Source organism: Prosopis cineraria, unplaced genomic scaffold (assembly GCF_029017545.1).
Source record: "Prosopis cineraria cultivar Desert tree isolate PC_DT_omini unplaced genomic scaffold, ASM2901754v1 PC7, whole genome shotgun sequence".
Lineage (NCBI taxonomy): Eukaryota > Viridiplantae > Streptophyta > Magnoliopsida > Fabales > Fabaceae > Prosopis > Prosopis cineraria.
The window spans coordinates 28,902,416-28,911,528 of NW_026555338.1; positions in this window are offsets into that span (position 1 = coordinate 28,902,416).

Genomic DNA, 9,113 nt, shown 5'->3' on the forward strand with positions numbered 1-9,113 from the left:
TTCTTAATCATCTTTCTTCTTTGGTTTCTGATTTTATAGTGGTAGAAAATTTAAGATCTGAAAGAGGGATGAATTTATGTTGAATAAATATGGTTTTTGAGGTTGTTAGTAGTATAATAAATATTCTAGAGTATAAATTTATTGGTGATCTTTGAATTTGTAGCTTATGGATCAAATTCTAGACTAGATCTGAAAATATATGTTGATTTATTGAGGTTTAGATGATTATTTGGGATGAGAAATGAATTATTATGGCTATAGGATTATGATTCTAAGCTAGAGACTTAATTTTTAATTTTTGGGTATTTTAGGTACGAATTTATGAAATAAAAAGAAAATTTTGATAATAAAAATTAGTTTAGAAGTTGATTTTTAGATTATTAATGTTTATTGATAATTAAAAGAGGAGTTGAAAATTATACTTAATAGTATTAACTATAGATTTGTATTAAGATTGAGATTAGGAATTATGTTATATTTTTAATTCTATTATTAGAATTATTTTATTAGTTTCAAAAATTGAAACTAATATTTATAAATAATATGTTATTTGTAGATTGTATTACTGGTGAAGATTGTGGTGAGAGAGAAATTTTAAGGAATAATTTATTGAAAAAGCCACAAGGTAACCATGCTTTTAATTTATGATTAGTGTTACTTCATGTTAATTGGGTGATTATTGAGAAATTATGAATTTTGTAATATTGTATAATTGTACAATATTATTATGAATTTGTTTATTTATTGTGGGAGGTGTTGGGAGACTTGCTATTATTGTTGTAATTATGTGCCACGTAGTACGCCCCTATTGGAGCTCAATAGGTGGCTTGTAAGGGCTCGAGCTAATCTACCTTTGGCCGGGTAATTTAGCACCGAGTGAGGGCTACGGCTCAAGGTTAATGGAGGGATATAAGGATGGTTGTTTGTGTTTATTATAATATTTCTTATATTTGTTGGAATTATATTATTTTTAATTCTCACTTAGTAAGCACACACTTAACTGTTTGTATACACTATCATAAATTAGCTTTGGTTACTGGGACTTTTGAGTCTCATTATGTGGTTAACAAATTTTCAGGAGAAGAGCCACGAGTGACACGTGGAGGAGTCCCAGAGGCTTAGTGGTATAGATCCACTGTCTCTTTTGGGTATTTAATTTATGATTTATAATGTGTTATATTGTCAATATTAAGGCTTTTTATTTATTGTCAATTATATGAATATATAAATGTAATCATGCCTTTCAAACTATTTCTATTTTTGGTACAATTTGGATGACTGTAATTTTAATATTTGGTTTACTTTGGATTGGTTAAAATGGCATGATTATAAGGCCAAATAACTGGCTTGTGTTGAAAATTGACTAAATTGCTTATTTTACTTGTTGGGAGTATAAGGATGGACAAATGTGATTTAGTTTACTTGTTGGGAGTATAAGGATGGACAAATGTGATTTAGCCTAATGGCATGTGGGAGGTAAAAATTTATCTGAAATGTTATAGTGTGTGAGTTGAAGCCAATTATAAAATATTTTATATCGAAATTATTGATATAAAAATGTGTTGGGTGGCTGTAACCCAACCATGGTTGAGTTAAATTATTAAAAAAAAAAATTTTGGTGTGTTACACCATTTTTTAATTCCCTAATTTATTAAGGTTAATAAAGATAATTAAGTAAGTTGATGTGATGTGTGGTCAGATGAGAATAATAAATATTTTTAGTTGAAATTTCAGGTATAATTTAGGTTCAAAGTGAAATTGGGTCACTTGGGGATAAAAATTAGAGAAAAACAAGCTAAAAAGCCTTTGTACCACATGCCGCAATGTGTATGCAATGCGTCATGGCACACAGGGCCATCAGGCGAGAGAGGTCTTCTTTACACCATATGCTGCAGCGTGTGGGGACATGCACCATGGCATATGGTGCAAATTCTGCAGTTATTAGTCACCAAAATGAGACAGAAAAAGAGAAAAGAGGAAACAGAGAGACACACCAAGCTCTGTAGTTAGGGTTTGATAGTAAAAATGGATTTTCAATTTATATGAATTATGGGTCCAAATTTATTAACTCAAATAGAGTTAATAAGAATAGTTTAGAGTATCTAAACCTAAGTATAATAAAGTTTGATGTCTTGTGTAACATCCTTAATTTTAAATTAAGATTAATTAAGTTTAAATAGACTAATTAAATGTATTTGTGAGATGTGTGGCCAAAGAGGCCTAACAGGCATGTTTGGCCTCGATTTCAGTTCTAAACAAGAGTTTAAAGGAGAATCGGGTCAACCGGGAATGGAAGAAAAAGAATTTCTGAAGGAGGTGATTATGTGCCACGCATCGCAGCTTATGGTTGGTCCACCATGGCACATGTATGACAACACGCCTGGAAGAGGCCCTTTGTGCCATGTGTCATGGTGTATGGTCAGAATTTTGCAATATTAAGTTGCGAACCTGAAGTAGAAGAGAAGAGAAAACAAAAGGAACCGAGAGAGTGACGAAAGAGCTAAGCTAGGGATTTAAGAAACTGACTTATGGGAGTGTTTTGAAGCTCATAAATACCAAAGGTAAGTTTTCTTACTTAAATTTTCCTTTCTTCTTCTATTTTCTTGATGATAAAGGTTAGGGTTTGATTGTTAATAGTAATTTTCATTCCATAAAAGTTATGGGTCTGAACCCATTGACCTAAATAGAGTTAATGGGAGTAGATTGAGTAAGTAAACTTGATATTTATGATTTTATGATAATTGATGGTTGAAGGATATTAAATGTCTAAAATTCCCATAAATTTGGTGGTTGGGAATAATATGGCTTCATTAATACCCATCTAAGAGCTCAATGTTATTAATGAGAGTTAAATAAAGCTAAGAAGCTTTATGGGTACTTTTACATGAGTCGAGAATAAATCTTAAGTATTAAGAACTGATGAAATGTTAGTGAAAAATAGCTCAAAAATGGATATTGATATTTTGCATGGTAAATGCTCGTAGTATGACTACCTTTGGCACCATTTAAGCTTCTTGGAAGCTTTAAGAGGGAGTAGTTGATGGGTGAAACCTTTGATCTCTCAAAGTTTAAGGTAATCAGGAGAATTCTATCTTATACTTGTGTGTGTTTATTAGTTTATTAATTTATGATTTATTATTGAAATGCGTAAAATAAAAAGAAATGCAAGTGTGACTTAATTTATTAGGAAATCTACTAGATTCAATTTGTGAGTTTTATGCCTTGTGATGTAAAATGTCTTTAAGGACAATAGTGGTGGATTTTTATATTAATATTTATTGAGAGTTCAATGATTTTACAAATTGAGAAGTAACATGAATCTTGTTTAAAAGAAGTTCAATGATGTTTTAAAATAGGGGAGTTCAATAATTTTAAAAGTGTGAAGTACAATGATTATAAAGTTAGAGTTCAATGACCTATTTATTTTGAAGTTTTATGAAATGCGATTGAGAAGTTCAATAATTGTATAATGACGAAGTTCAATGAAAATTGATATGTGAAGTTCTATGAATTGTATATGTGTGAGCTATGGCATGAATGTGCATGACATGATCTTGAGAGGTAGGAGTTCACCTAGGAAATGAAGTAGATGATAATCCACATAGTAAGTCCCTATCCGTGTGATGGTTTATGTAGATTGATTCTATCCATATTGTCCTACTTGTTCAATGAGGGATTCTTCTACTAGTTCAACGAGGGACTCGAACCTAACTAGCTATCTGCTAGTTCAATGAGAAGGCTAGTTTAAGGTGTATAACATCCCATGGTATGAGAAATAAGGGAAACCATGATCCATAAATGAGTTGGGTGCGCCTTGGCTGGGCAATCCCCTCATAAGTGTTTATTCTAGGGAAATCAAGGAATATAGACTATTCCATTGAGTTATAGTCCACAGTTTTATGTCAGAGGAATAATGAGGATATAAGAGGGTATGATCATGTATCTAGTGAGTAAAGGCACTTATTGTCTATACTCAATCCATAATGATGACATTTTAAGTTGAATCTTAATTTCTAACATTATGTTTGTTAATGAATTGTGTGACCAACTCTATTGATATAAAAAGTGCTAAAAACATTGTTTTCTAAGTAAATGCTATTATGTGAGCTGAAATTCTGAATATCTAGTTTCAATTGTTTCACTTGGGTTAAAGTGTTAATATTAACTGTCACTTGCATTTAAACTTATTGATATGCATTAGTATGGGTTAGTCGGACCTTGGTTACTGAGTAGTTATACTCATCCCATTATCTTCAATATTACATGAAATAATTTAAGAGGTGTGGACAAAGGAAAATACCTGGAGGCTTAGGATCGCAATCCCTTATAATAGACCTCTTTATTTTGAGTAAACTTATGTGTATGACAATTTCAATTGCCAACTAGATTTTCTCTTTTGTTACTTACTTTCATTATGTGAAATGTAAATTGTAATAGTATTTTGGGCTCTAGGAAGAGAGTTGATTATTATGTGTTCTGGTGATAGGACTAAAATACAAATACAAGTGAGAGTAGAGAATATTATATGATGATTTGAGAGAACTTGATTAAATTATGGTAAGCTTTCCCTTTCTATATTTTTGAGTTTGAGGGATTGAGTAGTGAAAATTTGATTTGAAAATATTTCTTATGTTATGGTTCATTGCATGAGTTGGTTTTAATGATTTGTATATGGTTATATTGGTGTTGGTGGCTATTGGTCCTTAATATTTGGTTTGGACACTTGAAATTGTGAAATATGTTGCTAAAATGTAAGTTTTAAAAAGGATGTCCAATTTTTATTTTAAGAAGAATTTGAGTCAGAGACGAATGTCATTAATTAGAGCCTGGAAAGATTCTGGAAACACCTAGTTTGCGTCATTCAGATGTCGGATAGAGATTTGAGGTGTGTCGGAAGTTGGCCCTAATGCTGTCAAATTGACAACAGAATTCACTGTCAAAATTCATGCAATTGCACCGCGGCACATGCTGTCACGAGCTGCAGTACATATCACAGAGACAAACATGCCGCGGCGCATGTTCAACGAGCTACGGCACATGCTTCAAAATTTTTTAGAATTTCTTTTGTTTTAAATTCTTAAACAAATGCACTCACTTATACAATGATCCCTTGCTTTTGTGCTATTGTGAACTTTGATTTGTTTGATTGCAAGACTTAAAAATGATTTTAGTTTTATAAACTTGGAGTCTCCATTTTGTTAACCAACTAAAATTTTGCATTTTGATCATTACTATAATCCCATTTCCTAATTATTTGGGACTTGGATTTAATTATAGGATTTAAGGAGGAGGATATTACATTTTAGGTTGTTGGGCACCATCAATATTCAAAAATTTCATTTATTATGGGTGGTTAGAAGATTGTGATGCCATTAATAAAAATTTAATAGTTCATTAATGTTATTGGAGACTAAAGATAGATAATAAATTTGATAGATAGGCTCAAACTCTTGTAAAGTGGATATTGGGCAATTTAAAAGTAGAGAAATGAGAGTTTAATGCTTGAGTTGTTAATGTTGATGAAATTCAACTTGGTTGATTGTAGTTTTGACACTTGATCACCTATTTGGCTTAAGAATTCAAGCTTGAAAGCTCTTATATTGAGAGATAAACCTTTGACCTCTCAAAGATTTGAGGTAATCAGGGGAGAAACTCTACTTTAGATAGTTATATGTTAATTGTAATATGGATGTTGATTATGTTTTTAAAATGCAAATGTTGACTTGTGAATGAGTGCATCATACAATGAAAATTTCATATTTATCAAATCACTTTGATTTTTGTTAAGTATCTTCAGAGATTTCAAAATGAGTTTTAAATTGCAAAAGTGATAATTGATATAAGTTGCATGTTTATGATATGCTTTAAATGAGTGGTTGGTAATGGTTTTAATGAAGATGATTTTTGTAATCGAAAAGGGTATGTTGATGTGTTATAATTGAAAATGAGAATTTATGCTTACTTGGGTAGCATTTGATTGTGAATCCAATGTGAAAATGTGATAAACAATAAATGAAAATGTAGAAATGAGTGAGTATGTTTATGCATGATCAATGAGCGAGAGTTTGCCCAGGGATTAGGAGTAGAGAAAAATTCATATGGTATTTAAGCTATCCTTTAACGTAGGAGGGTATAGCCTTGTCCCACAATTTATTGAAGGACTATCCTATAGTTTATTGAGGGACTAGAACTTAGTTATTTCTACCCGTTCAATGAGGAAAATAGCCTAGGATATGAGACAACCCAGTGATTCGAGAATGAGGGAAGCTGTGGTCCGAAAGTGAGTCATGTAATCTTTGGCCAGGTCATATCTTATGATTGGTGAGCTTAGGTGGACAGTCACACGGACGGAGTCCTATTCAGTGTTATAGCCCACAGTTTTAGCCAGAAGAAATAAAGAGGTTATGAGATTGGTTAATTATTGTCTAAATAAATATATGACGTGTCACACATGTTGAGTTGTGGCAAGTCACGTGACTAAGGGGTCATAGTCGCATATCTAAAAATATAGTGACAATGTACTTAGTATATGTGAGACAAATATATTATTAATGAGAATAGCTGAGGTATAATATGTGTGTGCATATGTCCTAAGTATTTGGTTTTATATGCATATGCTTGTTTTTATAATTAATATATAATTGTATAGGGTAGGGTTTTACCTTGATTATTGAGTGGCTAGACTGACCCCTTGCATTTAACACTTTTCAAGCTCTAACTCTGGTACAGAGAGGGAGAAGGCTCAAGAGGCTAAGAATTAACACATTATGCCTCTAGTTTAGATTTATTTTGTGTAATAGAATTCGAATGTCAATTCTAAGTTGTATGCCATCTCACTTACCCTATTTGTTGTTGCAAATGTCTGATTTATATTTTAGGCCCTGAATATTTGTGTATGTTGAGATATATATGTTTATAGGGCCAAAATACTAATGCAAGTGTAAAAATGGATATTTGAACATGTTTTGATTGATTTGGGTACAATGCAATGGAAATTTTTCCTCCCCTTCTGTTTTTGATAAAAAGGGGTTGATAAGTAAATTTTAGTTATACTGTAGTTTAAGTGTGTGTAATGTATTGTACTGATAGTCTTGAGTCTAATGGACATGGTCCAAGTGTCAGAAAAGGTTTTTTTCACTTGTCGAGGGTTTTGAACACCCTTTTTATGTGAAAGTTGTGAAAAGTGATCAAAATATGTTTGGATGTCTAACTTCTTGGTGTGACTTGTTTTAGAAGTGAAACCCATGCCACTAATTAGTTCATGTTAAGAGCTTTTCGTAGACACCTAAATTATGTCGTTTAGACGTTAGATGGAGAATCAAGGTGCGTCAAAAGTTTTCCTATTTTGCTGTCATTTGACAACAGAATCAGCTAAATTTTTGTGCACACGCCACGACGCATGGCGCTTGAGCCATGGTATGTGGTATAGAGAACAACACGTCGCGGCACAGTGTGCAAGAGTCGTGGCGCACTGCTCTGTCACACATTAAAAGAGTTATTTTTCACTTGTTTTTGATTTCTTTCACTCCTTCGATGTATCCCATGCTTCTGTAACTTATTTTTACTTTGATACAAGAGATCTTGATCATTTTAAACTCTTTGTGATTATGAAAAACTTGGGATCCCTTACTTTTGAATTAAACCTTGGTAATCACTCTTTGAGTTAATCTTTTAATTACTATAAGTTATATTAGTTAATTGTGTTTAGTAGAGTGAGACACTACACATTCAGTCAATTCGATCAGTTCGGTTCTAGTTTCTCAAAAATCAATCGACCAAATTATATAAAAAATATTGATCAAATCGAAATACATAATTGAACCGAATTAAAATCAAATCGAATTGTAACAGTTTGATTTAATCGGCCTATTCAGTTCATGGTCTTTGACTTGAGTTTATAGAGTCTAATTGTTCATATATACTTCTATCCAATTTTTTTCCTTGGTGTTAAAAGCCCAACAAAAAAAAATTGCAATCTTATACCATAATTTATGAGAAAATTAATAAAATTCAGTACTATTGTATTAAAAACTAAATTATAAAAATAAAAAATTAGAACACATGTTAAACAAAAAAAAAATGCTACTACTACTAGTAGTAGAAATATATTTATTACTTATCTAAATGAAAATTTATTCACATTTTCAAAAATATAAAAAAATATGTATAATTTTGATTCAGTTTATTTGGTTTAAGAATTTCTAGACCGAATTGAATCGATCAACCAAAATTTTTTTTAAAAGAAAATCGAATTGAATTGAAAAACTGAACAGACTGAATTAAATAAACAAAAATTTAATTTAATTTTTAATTTCAATTCAGTTTTACCACCCCCACCTAAGATTTCCTTTCAACTTTACTTTTGATTGAAAATTATATATAAATTTGATACTACTACAACAGCAACAAAATGCAAGCATTATTCTACTAGATGAAATCAGTTATATGGATTGAATGATAATATTATACTTTATTATTAAGCAAGTTTTTAAGAATATTATTAATAAAAAGGTCTCTTTTAACAAGTTTCATGAGTATTCTCTTTAATCTTCTTCTACCTTCTTTGCAAGATTCAAGGCTATCCATTACACTCTCCTCACCGGTAACTCCCATGGCTTTCTTTGTACACGGCCAAATTATCTTAAATAATTTTTTATTATCTTCCTTTCAATAAATGTCACACCCACTTTTTTTTATATGTATTCATTTTAAATTTTATCTTTACATATATGCTCACTATCCATCTCAACTTGCTATTTCAACTTTATACTTCTGTTATCCCTTTAAAATCAAACATTCACTACCTTACGTGGTAGAAAATTTGATAAAAAAATATAAATATTTTTGACTTCTATAAAAATATAATAATGAATATTTGTTGAATAAATATTTCTTATTATACCATTGGTGAAACCTGAAAGGCACGTGGTTAAGGAAACGGGTACAATTATTAAATCTTTGCTGTAATATTTTTGAATAAAAATATAATAAGAAATTTTTTTTTTAACAAACGCTTCTGAACATTACAAAGAAGACTTGCCAAAAAAAAAAGAAAAAAATTGATCCTGAAAACTGAACTAATCCTTAAATTAGTCAACATAGTGAGTCAAGGA